This window comes from Quercus lobata, chromosome 2 (assembly GCF_001633185.2).
Source record: "Quercus lobata isolate SW786 chromosome 2, ValleyOak3.0 Primary Assembly, whole genome shotgun sequence".
NCBI lineage: Eukaryota > Viridiplantae > Streptophyta > Magnoliopsida > Fagales > Fagaceae > Quercus > Quercus lobata.
Window position 1 is genome coordinate 42,873,936 of NC_044905.1, and position 27,083 is coordinate 42,901,018.

The window sequence follows — 27,083 nt, forward strand, 5'->3', positions numbered from 1 at the left end:
ATTCAAAAAGAAAAAGAAAAAAGAAGAACAGATGTATTCTTAAAAAAAAAAAAAAAAAGAGAAAAGGGGAGAAAGAAGGACAAACCAGTGCCGGCTTCTTGGGGCAAAGCCTCCTCTTCCTGATCCCCTGACTTCCCCGAGGATTCTAGGAAAGAACATAAGGCAAGTTGAAGAAAGGGTGAAGAACCAATGGCAAAGTGGCTAAAGGAAGGAATAGATGCAGTGGGCTTCGCCATAAAAAAAAAAAATAAAAAGAGAAGGGCAAAGGGAAGGAAATAAAGGAAAAGGAAACACAATGGGAGCAGCTCACACTCACCTTCTGAGCTTTCTGATTCTAAAGAAGAGGCAACACTGGGAGCGGATTTCTCACTGGTTTGACCTAAAAGGAGAAGGAAAAGGAGGAACTCAAAAAAAAAAAAAAATTCTGGAAAAGAAAATAGAGATGTAACGCTATTTCAAGGAAACAAGGCTTACCTGTTTGTTTGGATAAATGAGTGTCTCCCAAAGCGCCTTTATCTGACAAGGTTTGAGGAAACACAGTCCTGATAGGACTAGGAGTGCGTTCAAGATGGGGACTTTGAGATGAAGGGATCCTAGAGGCTTTGGGATCCTGAAAATCCTGGGAACCTTGCATCGGTTGCCCGGTTTCCCCAGCCAAACCACCAGTGGGGGGCTCCTCCCCCATAGTAGGAAAAGTAACAGAAAGAGCTGTGACAATTTCCTCTCCAAGAGCCTTGCCAGTCATAGGAAGGGATACCTCCACCTAAAGGAAGAAGAAGAAAAGGAAGTGCCAAGTAAAGAAAATGGGGAAATGCTAACAACACAATGTCAGAACAAAAAAAAAAAGGTGGGGGGGGGGGGGGAACACACATACCACGTTGTCACCAGAAGATTGGCTTTTACCCTTCTTGTGATCAGACTTGCGCTTGGACTGCAAAGGAAACCACCACTCGTCAGCAAAATAGAAATAAGTGCAACAAGGTGAACAAATGAAAAAGAGAGAAGAAGGAAAGAAGTCTTGCCCTTCTCTCTCTCTCTACAGATTCTATGGAAGTCTTTTGCTTACTACGAGTACGCCCAGAGGGTCCTAAAGGAGGCTGGGATACAAAACCAGAGGATCCTAAAGAACCATGGATTGAAGCAGTCACAGGAACCTGGGAAAAAGAAGACTCTACCTTAGTCTTCTTCCGAGTCCTTGAAGCCAAAGGTTCCCTGACATCCTTGCCTTCCTGAGATGCCAAGTGTGTTTGAGATTTCCCGGTTTTTCTTCTTTTTGTCTCAGAACCTATCTCCACACCCTCTGTACTTTCATCAACATCAACAACTTTCATTTTCTTTGGCCTGACATCCTTACCTTTACTCGGAGCAGTGGCAGCACTTATCGTCTCCACTGCACCTTTCTTGATGGGCACTCCAGAGGAAGCGTCAATGATGAGACTATAACCCAGCCAAGTCTCAGGAAAATCCTGTCCATAAGTCACCCGACCTCCCTTGGAGGCATGCCACTCTGCAAACCCAGTCTTGCTGCTTGCAGCAACAGAAACAATCCTAACAGTAGGAAGGGATAAACGCCTATTGGATGTCGGAGCAGAAACAATGCTAAGATTCGGGGCTTCCCGAACTGTACCAGAGCCAACATAGTCAACAAAAGACTTCTGTACTCTTCTCCAAAAACTGGTATAGCCACTAGAAGCAAAGACTCCTCTCTGAGAGTTAGGCACTGCAAATTGGGGGCTCCTCCGTGACCAATAAGAAAAGGCCTGCAGCCTTAGGAAATGATCCAAAGAAGGAAGGGATGGCACCACGTCCTTAAAGACTAGAGGAATGTCCTGGTCAAAACCAAATTGCCAGAGCACTCGGTGTGCTGAATAATGAGTATATTTTGGGCCACTTGAAGAAGGCATAAGAAGCCAAGAGGGGCTAATGCAGGCAAGATAAGTCAGACTGCCCTCATCACCACGACGCAAGTCAAAGGTATTACCTGTAGAAGATAAAAAAGAAGACAATACAGAATCACACGCAAAGCCAGGGCCAAACTCACGAGGGGATCTCCAATTTAAGTTCCCTGTTTGGTCAAATAATTCCACAAGATTGAGGCCACCACCTTTCAAGCTAATCCAACAAAAGATAATGGGAAAGGCATCAGTAGAATTGCCACAAAGACCTTTCACTATGTCGGGGGATCCTTGGAATTTTTCCTTCACAAATTTCAAATTCTTGCACTTGGCCAACGTAGCTGCAGAACGGTCCCACATGAAAATCTGAAGGACAGAACAGTGAAGAGATGAAGTAATCACATAACAAGAATCACCCTCAGTCTCATCTCCATGAAGCTGGTCCAATTGAGAGTAACATGACCCAAAAACAGAGAGGCCAAAAAATACTGGGTACCTCGAGCCAACTTGATTGCCAACGAAAAAAAGGAAGACTTAACTCTGTACCCAAGGAACTCACTAAACAAGAATTTGCTAAGCCAAAAAGCTAGAAAACCTGCCCACCTCACTTCCTTATCTTTCTCACGAGAGAGGGTCATTACCCATCTCCCCATCCTAGCCGGCTTACCACCAGAAGAGGCAACGCGACCACCAAAATGACCAAACAATTTATCTTCTACCACAAGATCCTCACCAGAAAGGTTAATATCAAAGGGGCTTTCGTCACCAAACACCGAGAGGAGGAAGTTATTAACCACATCTTCCAAGGTGATCGTCAATTCACCAGCAGAAACGAAAAAAGAATAAAGGGAAGGGCACCAACGACGTATCAGATGCCTGAGCCCTTTGGCGTCTCTGAAGCCCTCAAGATTTCTGGAAATAGCCACTGCCTTTAGGATACCGGCGCGCTCCAAGCAACCCACTAACTCAGCATCAGACAGTTCCTTGTCTACCCATATAGGCCAGCCCTGAATCTTTCCCAGAACAAAATCAAAGAAGATAGGAACTGCCTCTCGAATTCCTTGTCTAATCTGAAGATCAAAAATCTCTCTAGGGTCAGGAACTTGGGCAGAACCAGCGAAACCCGCTTGGCCAGAAAACATCCAAGCATGAGGAGATGGAGGAGCCTCACCATGAGATACATGAGGAAAAAATAAACTGAGAGAATACCAAGGATCCCGTAAAGGGAAAGTCGAACGTTCGGTAACCTCGCGAGAATCACTCGGAGCAGAACCAGAAGAACCTTCACCCTCAAAAGGACTGGGGGTACGCTCTCTCCTCTTTCGGGAAGAAGAAAAAGCCATTGGAACAACACGTACAATGAAAAGAAAAGAGATTGAAAGTGCGAAAAGGGGAAAGACCCGAGTAACAGAGAAGAAGAAAAAAAAGAAGAAAGAGAAACCCAAAGAATGAAAGACTCAGAGAAGCAAAATGATAAGATGAAACGGCTACAATAAAGGTGCAAATAGCAGTTGGGGAAGACAGTGTATGGAAAGACGTGCCAGTTGCCAAAAAAAATTTAATTTGAAGAAGGGATTAATCAGCGGTTATTAATGAGAAGTAACGGGAAACGAGAAAAGTGGGTAGAGGATTTTTACCTCAAATACTCAACTGCCACATCCCGTGCAAAGAGGAAACTGCAAAAAATAATGATTATAAGGGAACGTGACATGCAAAAAGGAGGTGACCAAAAGCAACAGAAAAGGGCCGGGATCCCAAGTAAAAAGGAAGGGAACCCAGTAGAAGTTGGAGAAGGGGATCCTACGAAAATCCTAGAAAATCTAAATCACTCACGTGTGGGCTTTAGGCAACCCACGAGCTCGGGGGGCTAAATGTTGAGGTTTGAAAAGGACCATAGTGAAATAAGCCCAAAAAGAATAAGTCAAGCCCAAAAGGAAAATTTAAGCTAAGTCCAAAGTAGTAGATACAGGAGACCCATGAGGGAATAAAAGAAAGCCCTAGAGGATCCTGAAGCCCAGACAAAGAAGTATCCAAAAAAAGAACCACGACAAGGGATAAGAAGCAAGGACCCTCAGGAACCATCAAGAGGCGCAGATCCCTTCAAGCACAAAGACAAAGGAAGATTAGGACAACTCGATAGAAAAAGACAGAAGAAGAAAACAAGAAACAAAAGCAAGAAGAACGCGAGCGACCTCTCATGGCACAGACAGAAAAAAAAAAAAAAAAAAAAAAAAAAAAAAAAAAAAAAAAAAAAAAAAAGCCTCGGGGAACCAGAATAGGGAAGAAGAATGATAACAAACGACTTTCAAAAATGGTAGAACAGGATTCCGCCCAAAAGGGAAAGAAAAGGGAAAAAGTGGAAGACGCCAGAAATGGGGATGCTGAGAAGGGCATACCTCAGCACATCCTAAAGAAAATGGCCAACCAAGAACTTTCAAAAGAATTAGAGCTGAAAGAAGGAAAGAATGAGAAAAAACGGAAACGGGACTTACCGAGATGATGGGAATAGGACATGCTCTGTTTGCAAAAGGGCAAAACAGGGGAACCAACGGTTCCCCGAGAAGACCAAAAAACTCCATTATAAAAGGAGGGGATGGGTTGTGAAGAAAAGCAGCGAAGAAAGGGAGAAACACAAGAAAGAAGAAATTCTCTAGAAAAACTATCAGAAAAATCTGTGGAGAAGAGAAAATACTAAGGGAAAAACAAATATTGCTTCCCGGTATCCTGTAAAAGCCACTATTGCACATACTCGGATTCAACAAGAATCAAACTTTGCAAGTTTTGAAGGCTGAAATAGCCATTCAAGACTGTAATTTTTGAGCTTGATTGAACCTTGTATCACGTCCTAGTGAGCTTTCTGTAATCCAATAGATAATGTATTAATGAAACATGCTTCATATTTCCCAAGATCCCCTCAGCATTAATTTCTTATCACTTTGCTAATCCTGTTTCTTTCCTTCTGAGTTTACCTTGTTGATCTTTGGCACTTTTCGATATCCTTGCTTGTCATTTTTTTTATATTGTCAGGAGCATCCTCTGCATCCCACTTGATTCTTAAACAACTCATTAACTGCGGTGAGTCAAGGCCCGGTTCACCAAATCCTCCTTTTCATTTAGGCCCAGGATCCTTGGGCCTGAGTGTCACGAAAAAGGCACTCTCACAAGAGCTTAACATGTTGATTGGATCTTGTTGCATTCATTTCTATGTGTTTTTCCTCTCTTTCAAAAACTCATTTTCTTCAAGCTCGATAGCTTCTCGACAAATCCTTGACAGATTCTTATCTATTGAGCCCCTTGGACTACCTTTCTCAACAGATTTAGCGCATTCTCGATCCATCAAGCTTTCTTGAATTTGTCTCATGACTTCTCGACAACCTCTCTATCCATCAAGAAAATTTTTGTCTGGCTGATAGATTCTCGACAGAATCTTGATGCATCGAGGTACTTTTGCCATCAACAAATTCTCCATAGCACCTCGATAGATTCATATCTGTCGAGATTTAGTGCTCGACAAATCTCAATAGCTCCTTGATCCATCGAGATGCGATTTCTTTATATATGCTTAGCATGAAATCAAGTTCATTTTCTCACTTCTCTCTCGACAGAAAATCTTTTTCAATCCCTCCAAACACTCTCTTCTCACTCAAATCCCTCTACCCATGTGATTTTTAGCCTAGACCAAGATCAAATCAATTGGTAAGTGTCCTCAATCCTTCATTTTTCATGCATTCATGCATTTTAGACCTAGGTTTTGGGGTTTTTTAAATTTTTTGTGCTTTTTGTGAAAATTTTGGGTTGAGTGTTATTTATTTAATGATATATGATTGATCATGCATTGCATTCCATTAGCATTTTAACAATGTTTTCATGCATTTAGATGTGTGCATGATTGTTGAAAATTATGTGCTGGTAGGTTTAGATTGGGTTTCAACCTATGATGCAATTTATTTTTAGCACGTCACATGTTAATGCATATTTCATGCATTCGTACCATTTCTTTTCTTTCTATTTGCTCTGTTATGACTACGTTTTGTCTCTTTCTCTCTCTCGAATAGACTGCACATGGCACCCAAGCGCAAATCTAATCCAACTCAGAACCCTTTTCGTTTCGAGTCTTCTTCATCTTCTAACCTTCCCGTTCCTCTACTTCATGTTCGGTTCCATGATGAGAAGGCCCATCAGGACTTCTCTGAGAACTTTTCTAAGCGTGGCGTTCATCCGGAGCACCATGTGATTCTGTCGGACTTCTCCGACACTCTTTTACCCGATGTCTTTCACACTCGAGGATGGGAATCTCTCTGTGAGATACCTTTGAGGTGTCCCATCGTGTTCATATAGGAGTTTTACTCCAATATGCATGGCATCAATACCTCTGTACCTCAGTTTGCTATAGTATTCCGAGGTGCACGTATCGTAGTCACTCTGGATCTTGTATTTGAGATACTACACGTCCTGCGGGTAGCGCATCCTAACTAGCCCACTTGTTAGCGTCTAAGGACGGTGTCCAAAGACGAGCTTCTGTCTCACTTATGTGATACACCCTCCATATGGGGTGAGCGTTAAAACAGCCCTTGCTTAGGCTTTGCCTAAAGGTCTGAGATTCCTTAATATGGTGATGAAATTTGTTCTTACTCCACTGTCTCGCTATAACTCCATCATAGAGCCTCGTGCTCGATTTTTGTTGTCCCTCTTAAAGGATCTTTCCATAGACTTTCCCTCACATTTCATCATCTCTATCATAGATGTTTATAGGGATATGGTGACTTGTAATAAGCTCATTATTCCTTTGGCTATCACACAGATCCTTCACCATTTTTCCATCCCTATTACTGATTCTCCTTACTTCAGCATTATAGGTTCCATCAGCACAGCATCTGTTCAACGAAGCGAGGCCCAACTTCGACCGAAGCGGCCATAGATAGAGATGACTAATCCTCCAGACTCCACCATTCCTTCCACCTCCGCTCCTACTTCTTTGGGTGGTGGTGTGACTCTCAAGGCCATCATGGCATAGCTTCAGTGCATGGATGCTCACCTTGACACTTTCAATGATGAGTTGTGTCAGGTGAACACCCATGTCGATCATATTGCACGGCGACAGGCTCACCTCGGTGGTTTCACCACTTCTCCCTCTCCTTCTCCTGAGGCTTTGGTAAATGAGGACGACTATGATGGTGCTGATGATAATGATGAGGATGAGGATGAGGATGCTAACTCTTCCAGTAATGAGGAGATGACGACCTCTCAGTGACTTACCCTTTGTCATTTGTGACAAAAAGATGGAGTAGTTTTAGGATGATGAGAGTAGTCTTTTATCTAGGGGAGAGTTAGCATAGGACATTTTTGTTAAGGTGATTGTCTATATTTTGAGGGATGTAGTGAGGATCTTATCTACTTTTCTTTTCTTTTCTTTCTTTGTAGTTACATTATCCTCTTGTACACCAGTCTTGTGACCATTTATTTATGACATACATTGTATTTATTTTCATATATATATATATATGATGATATATGTTGTTTTTTCACCTATCTCTTCATGTGTTGTTTATTTTCTTTCTTTATACACATGTTTCTTTATGTATGCAATCCTTTATTTCTGTTTCACACTAAGATACCTTGATGAGTTTTGTTTAAAGTGTTTCAGAAAGAGAAGTTGTGAAAATCTATCATGCTATGAACTCTTTTCTTGCAAATTTTTTCAAAAGTTTGTGTTAGGGTTTGATTTTATTGTATTCAACAATTGGTTATGAGTTTAGTAATTTAAGACTTCTCTCATAATTCATTTGTTTGTTATGGTTTTGTCACAGATTGCCAAAAAGGGAGATTGTTAAGACATATGTGGAACTTGTTAGAGACATGTGTTATGTAAATTAGCTAATCCTTTGACAAAATACACTTTACTTGTATTAGATCTAGGATGAGTTTTGTACTTCAAGGAACAAAAGTTTAAGTTTAGTATTAAAGCCATGCAAATCTGTCCAAGAAACAAGTGAAGAAGTGTTGTTCATTAAAGCTCGATAGATAACTCGACAAATCATATCTATCAAAGTTTAATGCTAATGCTCGACAGCAGCTCGACATAAGTTGTATCTATCGAGAATTACGAAATTCAGATTTCCAGATCTAATTTCATGCATATCCATGTGTATTTTTTTAGGATTTCTTTTTTCATAACCCTAGATATATATAAAGATTATTTTAAGGGCTGTCAAAGGTGATGCAACTTAATGCAAAGTCATTTTGCGTGCAAATTGTGACTAGATACAGAATTTGCCCTAATTCATCATATTCTCTCTAGAAGCTACTGCATCTTTGCGCCAAGGGTCTTGTGACCAAGGAACTTCCTGATCTTCACTGTTAGATGAATTGAAGAAATTTACAACCAACATCTTCCTCAAGTTGGTGTGTTAGTCATGTACTGGGATCTGTGCTTCATTGGTTAGTCACGTACTGGGATTCGTGCATTGAAAGGAGATATTGTTGCTACATTACAAGTCCACTTAGATATTAGGGTAAGGGTTCAATTGCAAATTGGTATTAGGTACTGGGATTCCTTTTACTTGTAACTGCTTGTCTATATATATATAATAGTAGAAGGTGAGAGAAAGTGGATTCCTACAATTAAGGAGGTGTAGACAAATAGGAAAAGTGCCTATCTAAAATTCAGACACGTTTAAGTTAAAAGCAATACATTATATTGTTTGGCAATGCTTCGCACCGTTTAAAAGCCTCTCATTATAAATATCAAAAAATTAACCGATTGAAATTAGATGTGCACCAAGATAGAAATAGAGAGGAGCGATAAGGACACGAAGAGTAACAGAAAAAGAGAGAGGCGATGAAATCAAAAAGCTTCAAAAAACGATTTTGCAGACCCAAAACACCATTTATTGCAAAACAAAACCCAATTCTCTTCTAAAAACTGAAATTAAAACCTGTAACTCCTCTTTCTTCTCAGAAACCCAAAAATCAAAACCATCTCCTTCCCCTAAAATCAAAATCCAAAACTTAGATGAGAAAGAAGTAAGTGATCAAAGGTGCCATTCTCATGTAATCTCCGATTCTCTCACACAATGGCCACCAATTCATCAGACCAACTCAACCTCAACCTTACTACTGCTACAAAAGAAAACCCTAAACAAACCTTAGATGACGACACTACTACTACTACTGTCATGCCCACTAGATCGCCTCAAAGAAGAAGAAGAGGAAGAACCAACCGATGAGGCTTCTGATCAGCCTTCTGTAACCATCGTCGATTTTGATGCGAAGTACGACAAGGATTCGAAGAGTTCATACGGTGCCAAGAGAGATACGATTTACATGGAGAAGAAATAGAGAGAGGAGATGAGGCCTAAGGCTCGGAGAAAGGAACAAAGAAAAAGGCAAAATCAGACCACCAGAACCACAAGCACATATAAAGAAAAATCTATGGCCCATCAACACCGGTAAATTTTTTTTAAGATTTGGCTATGAAACGTTACTTTTATTTGAGTTTTCCTGTTGGATAGGTTTAGATTTGATTTCTTTTTGTTTCAAGTTTTCAAAGCACAGAATGATTGAGAATTTAGAGGGATACAGACATAGTGTTCATGAATGTCGCTGCCACCATCAGATTATCAGAACTGGCACCAGTACATTCTTTCCCCCTTTTTACATTTAGGTATGAATTTTTTTTATAACATTTAGGTATGAAATTTGTTTTTTTTTTTTTTTTTTTTTTTTTTTTTTTTAAATTCTTGATAGGATAGGTTTTTTTTTTCTTTTTTCTTTTTATAACTTACAAAAATTACAAAAAAAAAAAATTGATTTTAGTTTTGGCTTTTCATCTTGGTTTTGATTCCTTTTTGTTCTGGGTTTTTGGTTTCTTCATGAAAATGTTTGTTTTCTCAATTTTTCGATATATTCTTTTTTCCTATTTTGAAGTTGTCATGTAAGTTTTAGATTTGTGTGTTTCAAGTTTTTATGTGGTTTGTAAATTTTTTTACTTAGGTTAGTTTGTTTTTGTGTATCATTTTTTGTAGGTTCTTGCTTGGAACAAATTAGTTAATGCTTTGAAAATAAAAAATGACCTTTGCAGATTGTTAGTGAGATTAGTAAAGGGCAGACTATTGAAAGCCAAAATTGTAGAGCACTCCACCGCAGAGTGTACTATGCAAGCCATAGTCCAGGTATAAATTTTATAAATGTGGTTTTTTTGTTTTTTCTTTTTTTTCTATTTTATTGGGTTTGTTTATGTCAGGAATATTGGTTAATGGGTGTTTAATTAATTATATATTGAAATGAATTTACAATGATGGGCATGGATATCTAATGTTATCTACACTTTTTTATGTCAATTGTATTGGATTCACTTGCCAAGGTTAATCTTTTTAGGTCCGGTTTATTGTGGTTGTTTTAGTGAGGAATAATGATTAATTATGCTTTGAACTTAATTCACAACAATCTATACTATTAGACATTAAGTACATTTTTGTTGTGAATTGATGTGGACTTGCTGACCAGTTATGTATGGAATCATAATTCAACTTCCAAATCGGTTTATAACAAAATTGCAATAGAACTTATAATACCTAAAGCAATTTTCATGTGAATTGGAATTACAGGAGAGGACACATTATATGAGTTTGTAATAATACTATTAATACTGAATAGAGATGAGTTGAAAGGGACTATTCTTTATAAAGGTTGCTGTAAGGTTGAAGTTTATCAACCATCTTGTTGGCTTTATTCCGTGCCAAATTTGCTTGTATTTTAGAAATTATTAACCCTGTATTTAGGTGGGAAACATGTAAGGGTAGTGTGTGAGAGAGTGTGAAGAAATGCTCAAGATTGTGCAAAGAAGCAGGGGTTCGCGACTGGATCTCGTGGGTGGCTTGTGGCTTGCAAGCCGCCAAAAAAGTGCACACGTGTCAAACATGCCAGAAGCTGAAGAGTCACGCTAGCTGTTGCACTACAGGACAAAAGTCCTAGGCTGGCTAGGCCGTTAGCTGGCGGCTTGAACTCGCAACTCAACCCAGTCGCGAGGTTAAGTCGCCAGAACACCCTGTTTGGGAAAAATTGACTTTTCACATTCCTTCTCACCCTACTATATATATACCCTTGTACCCATGATATTGAGAGAGCTTCTGGAGAGAATTTTGAGAGAGAAACCCTAGAGAAAAACAAGATTGATTCATCCTTAATATTCACATAGAGACTCTTCAAATTCCTTTACTCTCTTCCTCTCCATTGTAAAATCCTTGAGAGGTACATTACCAAAACCTTTTCTCACTATACCCATATCTGTGAGGAGGCCATTTGGTGTTTGGGAAGCAGTTAAGAAGGGACTAATTTCATATTGGTAGATGCTATGGTCAAGTAGCGGAATCCGGCAAGCTAAAGAAGAAATAGGTTCGGCATAACCTCGTTGGAGTAGGAGCTTGGAGAGCTTAGGTACATTGGGTAGATTAGGCTTGGAGGGTCTTCTGCTATTCATGTATCCCAACTACATTCTTTAGTGGATTGTTTACTGCTTGGAGGGTGGCGGAGAGGTTTTACGCCGAGAGCTTCGGTTTCCTCTTCGATAACACATCGAGTGTTGTCCTTGTATTTGCATCTCTCTTCCCTTTATCTTTTCCATTTAATTTCTGCTGTGGATGTGATTTTAATTGGTTTAGATTCTTTATCAATTATGTATTAAGCTTATGTTCATTTTTCGCACATTAATTGTTTGATATTAAGCTTGAATTGGTAATTTGTAAATTGGGGGTCTAAACGTTCAAGGTGTTTTATACACTTATTGAACATTCAGTTTCATTTTAATATATTTTCTTGATGGTTTATATATTATCTAAATTATAGACCTATTACCTTGCCATTATGTAATCATTGTGTTCATTGTGTTCATTTTTTTTTTTTTTTTTGTTAGGTTTCATCAAACTCCTGAGAAATTCGGTGCTATAATTGTTTCTTACCGTGATATTTTGGATTCACTTAATTTTCAGGTGGCTTATTAGAAATAGGCCCTCAAAGACTAAGAACAAATGTCCCATCATGATATTATTTTCAACAAACCCTTGATGAATATCCTTCTCAATGTACTGACTCGACTTTGAAGATTAGTCCCAAATGTTTAGACAATGATGTTATACCAACTCATTTGGATATATTTGCACTATTTTCTAAATGATTTCCACTGTAATAAATTGTTATTATTTGTTTCCCCTTTCTTCTAAGTAAGTTATGATGTCAAAGTAAGTCAATTTTTAATTGCTTTGAAGAATGGTCTATTGGAGAATGGAAGTACATATGTGATGTGATTTGAAGAGAGTAATGTTTAAAATTTTTAGGGGATATTGGATACTACATGCTTAAATATACTAAATTATTTAGGTTTGAATGTATGTAGTAGAAGTATGAGAACTAAGTTTATGTTGGATGCAAAGATCATTAATATGTAAAATGATCTCGCGCATTGCACGGGTTAAACACTAGTTTTGATAATAGTGGATTCTCGGGAGTGGTGACCTTAAATTTACCTAGTGGGTTTTTGCTTCAGTGGTTTTCCCCATTCGTAAACAAATCACCTGTGTCAAAATTATTTTTCGCTGCATTTAACTTAGTTGGTGATTTGTTTGTGCTACCATGCTTATTGCACGTAATTAAATCTAATTAATTTAACTTGGCTAATTAATTGATTAAGTTACCAAAAGGGTCAATACATTCTTGGCCTATCACTAAAGCTAAAAGTTTCAAACTAATTTTTTTAAATAAACATTTTCAAAGCCAAAAATAAGAGAATCAAGTCTTCTTCAGCTTTTTCTTCTTTGATTGTTCATTGGTTTCGTTTGTAGTAAGTACCCCGTCATTTTTGTCTCTCCTTTTGAATTCATAGTTGTTATCCCCTTGCTTGCCTTGGTTATCTTCAAGAAATTGTTTTCTCATAGAAGCCATTTTAGTCTCTTTATCCCAAATCTTGCCCTTCAGCTAGTTAAAGTATTCCATGGTCATCCTATGAAACTAAATCTTAAAAAAAGATTGATCTACTCAGTCAGCCATGTCCAAGCCCAACAGCATGTTCCTTAAAGAAGTAGGAGTTGTGTCCACAAGAATAAAAGGTTTTCTTCCTCTACCACCAGGCATCCTTTGCTCATACTGGAATTGTCTCAAAAGTCTATCAGCCTTATAGAAAGTCGCCTTCTTAAAACCAACCAAGAAGATAGGATCTTATCCCGGAGAGAGCAACAAAGGAGGTGGGCACTTCCACCAATAACAATCCCAACAAATTGAGATGTTGGATTTCTTGTCCAAAAATTTCACCCAATCGCTTTTAGTTTGACACTTGGTCTTGAGGACATCCCTACTAGGGAAATTACTGGGACCATAATTCGCAAAAGTAGGTGTAGCTATCATATCTAGTCTTTCCATCAACCATATCTACAAAGTCAAGTAGCAAGATTATCACCATCCCTAATTTGACTCACAATACATATGGCTCGAGCATCTAGAAAGCCAAGTCTTCCAGAGCAAAGCAAGAGTTCTCCCATGAAGCAAAGAGCTAAGACAAAAATTTTCTGCATGTTGTCAGACAAGCCATGAGTACGTTTATCAATAGGCCTTGTGACAATTGCATGAAGATTCACCATGTGGCCTTCAACCATGCTACTAGTAATTGAAGTAGATAAAATCTCCCTATGCTTAGAGGATCACAAGAAACTGCTACAAATTTTTTACTAGGCTCATAACCCAGAATAGCAGAAAATTATTCAATTGTAGGACAAAGTTCAACAGTGTTAAAGTGGAATACATGGTATTCAATATCCCAGAACTTCACGGCAGCACGAAGAACATCCCACTTGATCTTGACATTCCTTAAAGCCTTGAACCCCTCTAGCTTGTAGGCAGTGACATTGGTCTTGGTGACAAAATCAAACCTACGAACCCATCTATTAATATCATGTGTGATTGAATGAGGAGCATTTTGATTATTGGCCATAAATAATTGTTGTATATGATTGATGTTTTTCACTAGCTCTGATGCAAAGATTTATTTGCAGGTTTAATGCTAAGCTAGGTTCTCCTAGTCTCTAACCATGCTTAAATAAGTTTAGAGAGTTTGAAGTTGACTAGGAAAGTGTTTCATAGACCAGAACGAATAAAAATGTTTTTCAAAGAACAAAAAAAAAAAAGGAAAACGCGTCAAAAAATGCAAAAAGTCAAGGCAAGCTTGGGTGTGCCAATCGACACTCCAAGAATGCCGATCGGCACTCCCCAAGTGCCGATTGGCACCCAGTCCCTCCTAGGGAATTTTGGGTTATTTCGTGTTTTTGGGCACGTTTTGGTCCGTTTGGCTCCATTTTTCACTCCAAAATGGAGTTGTGCAATAAAATTCCACAGAAGTTGACATTGATTGTCAAACTGGGGCATATGGCCATGCCTTGTCCATTTTTCAAAAAATCATCATCTTCATCAGTTGTTTCAAAATAGAGAAGAGGAAATTACCCAACACAAAAATTTTCAAAATTGTGCATTCATTTTCTAAACTAGGGGCATTCAGCCATGCCTTATCCCCTTTTTTGAAACAAACAAAATCAATCATCTCTTTTAAAAAATAAAATAAAATAAAAACCTTTTTTCTAAAAAATCATAAATTTTCAAACTCTGGGCATTCAGTTGTGCCTCATTTAGGTAAGCATAATCACATCAGAAGTGGTCAGATAAGTTTAAACGGTACACTACAAAGCTTCATCGAGTGAATTCTAAACTTGTCTCATCTAAATTCTAGCAATGCTAAAGTCATCTAAGGACAAGGAGCTAAAAGTTAAAATTAATACAAATTGTCTAACTGAGGAATATTTTGTCTCTTGCAAGAAAATTAAAATACAAGTCAAGCATTATTCCGACTTTGAGTTCGCCTGCAGGACGATCTTCTAGATCCACCCCTAGAAGAACCACCCTCTATGTCTCCTCCTCGCTCTTAACTTGCATAAAACCAAGATTCTTGTTGCCAGTTCTGAAATTCAAGGTTTCTGATTCTCTCTTCCAAGGATCTTGTGCTGGCCTCAGCATTTGCCATTCGATTGCTCTACAAAATCATCAAAAAAAGGTGTTAAGTTCATTACTATGAATTTCAAGCAAAAATCAGTAAGGGAGTGCCATCCTTTACCAAATTCACTTCATTAAGCACATATTGGAAAGGCTGTATGCGTGCCACCAACTACAAGCCTCCAATCATCTGCATGCTTTCTTCCACGAGATCAACACCCACCTAGAGCATAAGGCCACAAGTTCAAAAATAACTAAATAGACAAAGAATGAGACAGGAGAATAAAGGATTTGGAGATGTACAGGGCTAGTCGGGGTATACTCTGGCTAGTCTAAATCCATAAAGCTGAAAGATCCATCAAAATTCATGATCTCATATTGTCATGCCAGGAAATGGGGATATGTTTCCATAAAAGAACTAGAATGACCACTAGCATTGCTAGGAGAAGGACTCTCAACAAAGATGAAGCCTAAAAATGCAACATTCAGACATTTTCACAAAGGGCAAAACAAAGAAAATGAAAGATGATGATGCGAGTCATGATGCAAATTGATTTGGAAAAGAAAGAAAGTCACTGATGCTCTAGAGATGTCAGCTAAGCAACCCTGTAAGTGAGCCTTGACAAATTCAAGGTAGTCTCCCGGTGTCCTAGGAACAACAAGGCCAATTTGAGCACAAGCAATTTCTTCATCAATCAAAAGGTCTGCCAGCCAGATAGAAGGACAAGGATGGGCAGGAATCATTTCAAAAGAGTACATGTGTTAAACCTAAGCTAGTACCTGGTCACCAAGATACCAATACCTCCCATGACCACATTTAAATAGCACTAGACAATCATTCAAATCTTGAGCCCATGCACACTCATCATGCTCCTCACATCCAAGCCAAGGATTTAAGGACATTTGAACAGCACAAAGAATCCAAAATAAAAAACATCACAAAGAACTCAAAATGAAGCGAAGCGATACCCAAACACAAAATAAATAAATAAATCACCTTATCGGCATCTAAGCCGTCAATCACCATCCGCCAAGCCTGCAAAGAACCCTTGGGGGGCACTGATAGACGATACTTAGGCAGCTAGTGAAGAAACCTTGGAAACATATTGTACGTTTTTAGACCCCTTAAACATAACTAGATTAACCTAGTTATTTAGCCAAGTGATTAACTTAGGTAAATTATGTAGATCTAGGTTAACACATATATATTATATCATTGTAAAGTGCGAGAAATAAAGAACACAACAATATGATAACTCAGGAAAACCAAACCGGTAAAAAACTTGGGGAGGATTTAACCTAGCTATCCTCAAGGTAAAACTGAATCCACTATGAAAGAATTGAAGTTTACACAATAGCGACTTAGACCACTAATATCCTATTGCTACCTCGAGTAGTAAACTTACTACCATGACCATATGATAGCTTCGAGTCCACGGACTACTTCTTTCTTGGATTCCCAGCAAATACAAGCACTTCCACTTGTGTATCTTTAAGCTCTTGAATCTACAACTAATTTGATCACCAAGTTCTTAACATAATCTTGAATCTTGGAAACCCTAAGTATGTGTGAAGGCAACCACTTCTAGATCTCACAAAAGATTTACACACATAGCATAAAGAGCAACTTCAAAACGTGGCTAGGGTTTTCCCTTTTATACATAAGGCAAAACATAAAACCCTACATGTCAAACGGGTTTGGGCTGAGTTGGAAATTCTGCAGAAAAAACAATCTGCACGACTTTCAATCGATCGAGTCTAATTCTCGATTGATCGAGCTAGGCAAATTTACATTGCAAATCTTGCAGCAACTCAATTCCAACTTTACATAAAAAACATATACTTTGAGCAAGTCTAAACAAGACTAAAACGTTTTGATCATGGTTTGCCAACATTACAAAATGAAGTTCTAATACATTTAAACCTAAATTCTTAGAACCCAACACATATCATCAACATCTTCAAAAAGTTGTGGACCAACCCCAAAATATTCATACATCCAAACCTAAAAAAAAATAAAATAAAATATAAAAAAAAAAAAAAAAAAGAAGAAATAGGTTCGGCATAACCTCGTTGGAGTAGGAGCTTGGAGAGCTTAGGTACATTGGGTAGATTAGGCTTGGAGGGTCTTCTGCTATTCATGTATCCCAACTACATTCTTTAGTGGATTGTTTACTGCTTGGAGGGTGGCGGAGAGGTTTTACGCCGAGAGCTTCGGTTTCCTCTTCGATAACACATCGAGTGTTGTCCTTGTATTTGCATCTCTCTTCCCTTTATCTTTTCCATTTAATTTCTGCTGTGGATGTGATTTTAATTGGTTTAGATTCTTTATCAATTATGTATTAAGCTTATGTTCATTTTTCGCACATTAATTGTTTGATATTAAGCTTGAATTGGTAATTTGTAAATTGGGGGTCTAAACGTTCAAGGTGTTTTATACACTTATTGAACATTCAGTTTCATTTTAATATATTTTCTTGATGGTTTATATATTATCTAAATTATAGACCTATTACCTTGCCATTATGTAATCATTGTGTTCATTTTTTTTTTTTTTTTTGTTAGGTTTCATCAAACTCCTGAGAAATTCGGTGCTATAATTGTTTCTTACCGTGATATTTTGGATTCACTTAATTTTCAGGTGGCTTATTAGAAATAGGCCCTCAAAGACTAAGAACAAATGTCCCATCATGATATTATTTTCAACAAACCCTTGATGAATATCCTTCTCAATGTACTGACTCGACTTTGAAGATTAGTCCCAAATGTTTAGACAATGATGTTATACCAACTCATTTGGATATATTTGCACTATTTTCTAAATGATTTCCACTGTAATAAATTGTTATTATTTGTTTCCCCTTTCTTCTAAGTAAGTTATGATGTCAAAGTAAGTCAATTTTTAATTGCTTTGAAGAATGGTCTATTGGAGAATGGAAGTACATATGTGATGTGATTTGAAGAGAGTAATGTTTAAAATTTTTAGGGGATATTGGATACTACATGCTTAAATATACTAAATTATTTAGGTTTGAATGTATGTAGTAGAAGTATGAGAACTAAGTTTATGTTGGATGCAAAGATCATTAATATGTAAAATGATCTCGCGCATTGCACGGGTTAAACACTAGTTTTGATAATAGTGGATTCTCGGGAGTGGTGACCTTAAATTTACCTAGTGGGTTTTTGCTTCAGTGGTTTTCCCCATTCGTAAACAAATCACCTGTGTCAAAATTATTTTTCGCTGCATTTAACTTAGTTGGTGATTTGTTTGTGCTACCATGCTTATTGCACGTAATTAAATCTAATTAATTTAACTTGGCTAATTAATTGATTAAGTTACCAAAAGGGTCAATACATTCTTGGCCTATCACTAAAGCTAAAAGTTTCAAACTAATTTTTTTAAATAAACATTTTCAAAGCCAAAAATAAGAGAATCAAGTCTTCTTCAGCTTTTTCTTCTTTGATTGTTCATTGGTTTCGTTTGTAGTAAGTACCCCGTCATTTTTGTCTCTCCTTTTGAATTCATAGTTGTTATCCCCTTGCTTGCCTTGGTTATCTTCAAGAAATTGTTTTCTCATAGAAGCCATTTTAGTCTCTTTATCCCAAATCTTGCCCTTCAGCTAGTTAAAGTATTCCATGGTCATCCTATGAAACTAAATCTTAAAAAAAGATTGATCTACTCAGTCAGCCATGTCCAAGCCCAACAGCATGTTCCTTAAAGAAGTAGGAGTTGTGTCCACAAGAATAAAAGGTTTTCTTCCTCTACCACCAGGCATCCTTTGCTCATACTGGAATTGTCTCAAAAGTCTATCAGCCTTATAGAAAGTCGCCTTCTTAAAACCAACCAAGAAGATAGGATCTTATCCCGGAGAGAGCAACAAAGGAGGTGGGCACTTCCACCAATAACAATCCCAACAAATTGAGATGTTGGATTTCTTGTCCAAAAATTTCACCCAATCGCTTTTAGTTTGACACTTGGTCTTGAGGACATCCCTACTAGGGAAATTACTGGGACCATAATTCGCAAAAGTAGGTGTAGCTATCATATCTAGTCTTTCCATCAACCATATCTACAAAGTCAAGTAGCAAGATTATCACCATCCCTAATTTGACTCACAATACATATGGCTCGAGCATCTAGAAAGCCAAGTCTTCCAGAGCAAAGCAAGAGTTCTCCCATGAAGCAAAGAGCTAAGACAAAAATTTTCTGCATGTTGTCAGACAAGCCATGAGTACGTTTATCAATAGGCCTTGTGACAATTGCATGAAGATTCACCATGTGGCCTTCAACCATGCTACTAGTAATTGAAGTAGATAAAATCTCCCTATGCTTAGAGGATCACAAGAAACTGCTACAAATTTTTTACTAGGCTCATAACCCAGAATAGCAGAAAATTATTCAATTGTAGGACAAAGTTCAACAGTGTTAAAGTGGAATACATGGTATTCAATATCCCAGAACTTCACGGCAGCACGAAGAACATCCCACTTGATCTTGACATTCCTTAAAGCCTTGAACCCCTCTAGCTTGTAGGCAGTGACATTGGTCTTGGTGACAAAATCAAACCTACGAACCCATCTATTAATATCATGTGTGATTGAATGAGGAGCATTTTGATTATTGGCCATAAATAATTGTTGTATATGATTGATGTTTTTCACTAGCTCTGATGCAAAGATTTATTTGCAGGTTTAATGCTAAGCTAGGTTCTCCTAGTCTCTAACCATGCTTAAATAAGTTTAGAGAGTTTGAAGTTGACTAGGAAAGTGTTTCATAGACCAGAACGAATAAAAATGTTTTTCAAAGAACAAAAAAAAAAAAGGAAAACGCGTCAAAAAATGCAAAAAGTCAAGGCAAGCTTGGGTGTGCCAATCGACACTCCAAGAATGCCGATCGGCACTCCCCAAGTGCCGATTGGCACCCAGTCCCTCCTAGGGAATTTTGGGTTATTTCGTGTTTTTGGGCACGTTTTGGTCCGTTTGGCTCCATTTTTCACTCCAAAATGGAGTTGTGCAATAAAATTCCACAGAAGTTGACATTGATTGTCAAACTGGGGCATATGGCCATGCCTTGTCCATTTTTCAAAAAATCATCATCTTCATCAGTTGTTTCAAAATAGAGAAGAGGAAATTACCCAACACAAAAATTTTCAAAATTGTGCATTCATTTTCTAAACTAGGGGCATTCAGCCATGCCTTATCCCCTTTTTTGAAACAAACAAAATCAATCATCTCTTTTAAAAAATAAAATAAAATAAAAACCTTTTTTCTAAAAAATCATAAATTTTCAAACTCTGGGCATTCAGTTGTGCCTCATTTAGGTAAGCATAATCACATCAGAAGTGGTCAGATAAGTTTAAACGGTACACTACAAAGCTTCATCGAGTGAATTCTAAACTTGTCTCATCTAAATTCTAGCAATGCTAAAGTCATCTAAGGACAAGGAGCTAAAAGTTAAAATTAATACAAATTGTCTAACTGAGGAATATTTTGTCTCTTGCAAGAAAATTAAAATACAAGTCAAGCATTATTCCGACTTTGAGTTCGCCTGCAGGACGATCTTCTAGATCCACCCCTAGAAGAACCACCCTCTATGTCTCCTCCTCGCTCTTAACTTGCATAAAACCAAGATTCTTGTTGCCAGTTCTGAAATTCAAGGTTTCTGATTCTCTCTTCCAAGGATCTTGTGCTGGCCTCAGCATTTGCCATTCGATTGCTCTACAAAATCATCAAAAAAAGGTGTTAAGTTCATTACTATGAATTTCAAGCAAAAATCAGTAAGGGAGTGCCATCCTTTACCAAATTCACTTCATTAAGCACATATTGGAAAGGCTGTATGCGTGCCACCAACTACAAGCCTCCAATCATCTGCATGCTTTCTTCCACGAGATCAACACCCACCTAGAGCATAAGGCCACAAGTTCAAAAATAACTAAATAGACAAAGAATGAGACAGGAGAATAAAGGATTTGGAGATGTACAGGGCTAGTCGGGGTATACTCTGGCTAGTCTAAATCCATAAAGCTGAAAGATCCATCAAAATTCATGATCTCATATTGTCATGCCAGGAAATGGGGATATGTTTCCATAAAAGAACTAGAATGACCACTAGCATTGCTAGGAGAAGGACTCTCAACAAAGATGAAGCCTAAAAATGCAACATTCAGACATTTTCACAAAGGGCAAAACAAAGAAAATGAAAGATGATGATGCGAGTCATGATGCAAATTGATTTGGAAAAGAAAGAAAGTCACTGATGCTCTAGAGATGTCAGCTAAGCAACCCTGTAAGTGAGCCTTGACAAATTCAAGGTAGTCTCCCGGTGTCCTAGGAACAACAAGGCCAATTTGAGCACAAGCAATTTCTTCATCAATCAAAAGGTCTGCCAGCCAGATAGAAGGACAAGGATGGGCAGGAATCATTTCAAAAGAGTACATGTGTTAAACCTAAGCTAGTACCTGGTCACCAAGATACCAATACCTCCCATGACCACATTTAAATAGCACTAGACAATCATTCAAATCTTGAGCCCATGCACACTCATCATGCTCCTCACATCCAAGCCAAGGATTTAAGGACATTTGAACAGCACAAAGAATCCAAAATAAAAAACATCACAAAGAACTCAAAATGAAGCGAAGCGATACCCAAACACAAAATAAATAAATAAATCACCTTATCGGCATCTAAGCCGTCAATCACCATCCGCCAAGCCTGCAAAGAACCCTTGGGGGGCACTGATAGACGATACTTAGGCAGCTAGTGAAGAAACCTTGGAAACATATTGTACGTTTTTAGACCCCTTAAACATAACTAGATTAACCTAGTTATTTAGCCAAGTGATTAACTTAGGTAAATTATGTAGATCTAGGTTAACACATATATATTATATCATTGTAAAGTGCGAGAAATAAAGAACACAACAATATGATAACTCAGGAAAACCAAACCGGTAAAAAACTTGGGGAGGATTTAACCTAGCTATCCTCAAGGTAAAACTGAATCCACTATGAAAGAATTGAAGTTTACACAATAGCGACTTAGACCACTAATATCCTATTGCTACCTCGAGTAGTAAACTTACTACCATGACCATATGATAGCTTCGAGTCCACGGACTACTTCTTTCTTGGATTCCCAGCAAATACAAGCACTTCCACTTGTGTATCTTTAAGCTCTTGAATCTACAACTAATTTGATCACCAAGTTCTTAACATAATCTTGAATCTTGGAAACCCTAAGTATGTGTGAAGGCAACCACTTCTAGATCTCACAAAAGATTTACACACATAGCATAAAGAGCAACTTCAAAACGTGGCTAGGGTTTTCCCTTTTATACATAAGGCAAAACATAAAACCCTACATGTCAAACGGGTTTGGGCTGAGTTGGAAATTCTGCAGAAAAAACAATCTGCACGACTTTCAATCGATCGAGTCTAATTCTCGATTGATCGAGCTAGGCAAATTTACATTGCAAATCTTGCAGCAACTCAATTCCAACTTTACATAAAAAACATATACTTTGAGCAAGTCTAAACAAGACTAAAACGTTTTGATCATGGTTTGCCAACATTACAAAATGAAGTTCTAATACATTTAAACCTAAATTCTTAGAACCCAACACATATCATCAACATCTTCAAAAAGTTGTGGACCAACCCCAAAATATTCATACATCCAAACCTAAAAAAAAATAAAATAAAATATAAAAAAAAAAAAACATAGCCGAACCTCGAAACAAAAAAAAAAAAAAAAAATATAAAAAAAAAAAAAAAAAGCACACATCAACAACAACACAAATAACTTTTGCAAAATACACTTGGCCAAGAATTTAATCTCACTTACCAAACAAATAGTGCATCTCCAAACCTTGAAAGACTATGTCAAGAAAGCTGAGTCATAAAGTGCAAGAAGGTCGCGTAAACCATGCCGCCCCAATCAAATTTTTTGATCCAATCGATGTCCCTCAAACTCCATGAGTAATGTAAACTCATTTTGCTCCCCAAGTCAAGACGTAAGACAATCCCAATGAAAAGAAGCATAAACATCCGGGTGCTAGTGGCCAAAATCTCACACTTGTCAATATTGGAATACTACCACATCTAGGGCATATTTTTACTCCTAACTCATGGAGGGATTGCACCCAAAAAACTCCTGATCTCCATTGGTGAAATGGAATCATTACCCTCAATTCTCCCACTGCCCAATTTTAAGCCAGTAATGGCTAAGAAGTCATATGATGTCAACATCTCCTTGTCAATGCCCAGAAAATGAAAGGTATAAGTGGTATCCCAGAATCGCTCAGAAAATGCGACAAGCAGTTGAAGATCCTTATATTTAGTGGTGTCGTAATCTAAAAGAGCTCGGAAAAAGGTTTGGAAGTCGGCTTCATTGATGACATTTCTAATGTCTGGGGATAACGCCGCCCACCTGTGCTTCAGTAACTGTAGACTATCCCGGTTCTTGAGATTCTACAATTAACAAGGATACCCCACATGTAAAATATAAACATAATACAACAACAAGACAAAAAAAAAAAAAAAAAAAAAAAAAAAAAAAAAAAAAAACAAACAAACAAACAACGACAACAACAACAACGACAACAAAACAAAGCTTAGCCAACCATCATGATATTCACAAAAATACCTTGTTCCAAAAATACTACCTCAAAATCCCAATAAACAAATGAAAGTGCCCCTCACAAAAAAATCAACAATCCAAAAATGCCATTGTGTTAAACAAATAATTTCACAAATTAAAATTCAACGACATCCCAACAACAGTTTAAAGAATCTTCCATATCCATGAATTCATCTAACAATGTCCCAATCAATAGTTCAAACCAAAAAAAAAAAAAAAAAAAATCATTCATCTTCATAAAATCATTCAACAATGACTTAAACATATACCCATGAAAAATAATACCCAAAGAAAATTCCATACCCATGAAAAATAATGCCTAAACATCCCAACAAAATATCCATACCCATCCAAAATGAGCTTACCCAATTTTGTCTATATCAAATTCACAATCAATCAAAAATTGTCCAACAATGTCCAAACATCATATCCAACACAAAACTCAACCAATGACCAACATTGTTCAAACTTCACAATACCGAACAACTCAACAATTCAAAAATGCCCCAAAATCAAAAAGCAACATGACCACACAATGATTCCCATCCAAATCATACAATATCCAAAAATTCCCACAAGAGCAAATGACAACAAAGATAACAATGCCCCACCATAGAGTTCCCAACAAAACAAGAAATCAACAAATTTACCAACAAAAATAAAAAATGACCTCGCCTTGAAATCTTTTTTGGATGAGGGTGGAGCATGGGTGCTTGGATCTTGAAGGAGTCCCTCTTCATAATTCCATTCTAGGGATGGATGATACTTCTTTCTGTTAGAGATATATTAGCCCATTAGCATAAACCTAAGCCTAATTCTACTTTGTGTGCAAGTCAAGTATCCTACTTGTACTAGAAGTCTATTAGTTTAGGGTTTAGTCTACTATATATACACATGTTATGATTCATTGTAACACAAGATTTGTACTACACTATAATATATTATTAATGTAGCCCTTTTAGGGTTTCCTCCGTGGATGTAAGCCGTTAGGTTGAATCATGTAACTCTCGTGTGTTACTATGTTTTATACTTTATACTTTCGCTTCCGTATTTATACTAGCATATTCAACATGGTGTATCAATGCTAATATTTAAACATGGTATCAGAGCCACCTTCCTGTGGCCATGGTTTTCTGTCCTTATGGTATATTTAAGAGCAATCTTTGTTTTCCTTGGTGTTTTTTTTCACTGCGTTCACCTTCTTTGGCTTCTTACTGCTGCCGTCAAAACTCTCCAGTATAGTCAAGCCACCGTTAGAAGTCGCATCAACACTACAAGACCATTGCCTTCCTCAAACTACCATCACAGAGCCAAATTTTATTCAAGGGATCTTCTCAACCTTATCAAATCTCAAGATTTCATCAAGTTTCCATCTTGAGTTTGAGAGGGGGTGTTAGAGATATATTAGCCCATTAGCATAGGCCTAAGCCTAATTCTACTTTGTGTGCAAACTAGTATAAATGCAGAAGCGAAAGCATAAAGTATAAAACATAGTAACACACGAGGGTTACGTGGTTCAGCATAACGGCTTACATCCACGGAGGAAACCCTAAAAGGGCTACATCAATAATATATTATAGTGTAGTACAAATCTTGTGTTACAATGAATCATAACATGTGTATATATAGTAGACTAAACCCTAAACTAATAGACTTCTAGTACAAGTAGGATACTTGACTTGCACACAAAGTAGAATTAGGCTTAGGCCTATGCTAATGGGCTAATATATCTCTAACACTTTCCATTAAATGTACAAAAGTAAGGTGGTCCAAGAAGAGATGCCATGGAGATGCAAAGATGAAGGTTTGAAAATGGGTTTCAAAAATGGGTTTTGCAAAGATGCTCAAAAACTTAAGGATCTGAAGAGATATTCCAAAGGATGGTAGAAATTATGTTTAAAAGCTTGGAGAAAGTGATTTTCTAAGCAAGAAATGGTGTGGGAAAGGAGAAAATGCAAGAGGAATGGAGGTTGGAATAGTAACAATGGAGGAAGAGGAAGAAGGAAGAAGGAGAAGTAAAAGATGGAGTAAAAAAATAAAAGGGGGGCCAAAATTTCGGCCCCCCTTGCTTTGTTTTTACTTGAGTTGCTGAGTCAACTCAGGTTTGACCAAGTTGACTTGGTCAAACTTGAGTTAACTCATCAAAGATTTTTAAAAAAAATGAATGAGAGATGGAAAAAATAAGTGAAAAAAGAAAAAAGAAAAAAGAAAAAAATGAAAGTGGATGAAATAAAAAAAAAAAAAAAAGATTTTGAAAGAGAAATTTCTGGGGGGGGGGGGGAAGGTCATTAAAAATTTTAGAAATGTTTTCAAAATCTGTGGAATCAATTGTATTGGAAAAGAGAAGAAAAGAAAGAAGAAAGAGGAAATTTTCAAATAAATAACTCAGGCTTTAAAATAAAAATAAAGAAAAGAAAAAAAGAATTTCACAAGAGATAAAATTGATCAAGTGAAACAAAAAGGAGGAGAAAATTCCGTAAATGGAGCAGATAAAGCCTCAATCATCAAAATTCTAATTTGACTTTTCTTTTACAGATTTTCATATTGAGCCAAATATAGGTCTTAGTCACCTCCAGATTTTCAGATAAAGCCGAATATAATTCTCAGTTGCAGCCGAATATATTTCTCAGTTGCCTCCAAATTTTTAGACCAAGTCGAATATAGTTCTCAATCACCTCCAGATTTTCAAACCGAGCCGAATATAGTTCACAGTCGCTTCCAGATTTTTAGATTAAGCCAAATATAGTTCTCAGTCACTTCTAGATTTTTAGACTAAGCCGAATATAGTTCTCAGTCGTACCCAAATCTTCAGATTGGGTGAATATAGTTCTTAGTCAACTTCTAGATTGGGTGAATATATTTCTCAATCTACTTCTAGATTGGACGAACACGCTTTCTGGTTACCTTACTTCAGATTGGGCGAATATAATTCTCAATCTACTACTAGATTGGGTGAATAAATTTCCTAGTCATTTCATTCCAGATTGGGTGAATATAGTTCCTGGTCGTCTCATTCTAGATTGCGCAAATAAAGTTCCTTGTCATCTCATTCCAAATCGAGCGAATATAGTTCTTGATTTCCATCAACATTCAATTATCCAGGTTCATCAATTATCAAGTAGATTAGGTGTCTATAGTTCTCATTTTTTTAAAAAACAATAAAACACTAGTTCTACACCCAAAGGTTCTAAGTTTGATGGTTAGGAAATCTTTAAAAATTCAACCTTGATTAAATCATGGTTGCTAATCAGTGTCTTTGTTGTATATTGACATTCGCTTTTCAAGCTCTGTCAATGAAGGGCATTCTGTAGACACTCGATTTTGTACCCATAATTTAGTTTTGGAAGATGACTAAAATGACCATTTCAAATAGCGGTGTTCACCAAACCGCAAAAACCACACCAAAATTGCCTGCAAAATCGCATAACCGCATCGCAACACAAGTAACAATGCACCAAACCGCATTGCATGGTGTAGTGCGGTTTGCGATTTTATAATAAGAAAATCGCACAAACTACA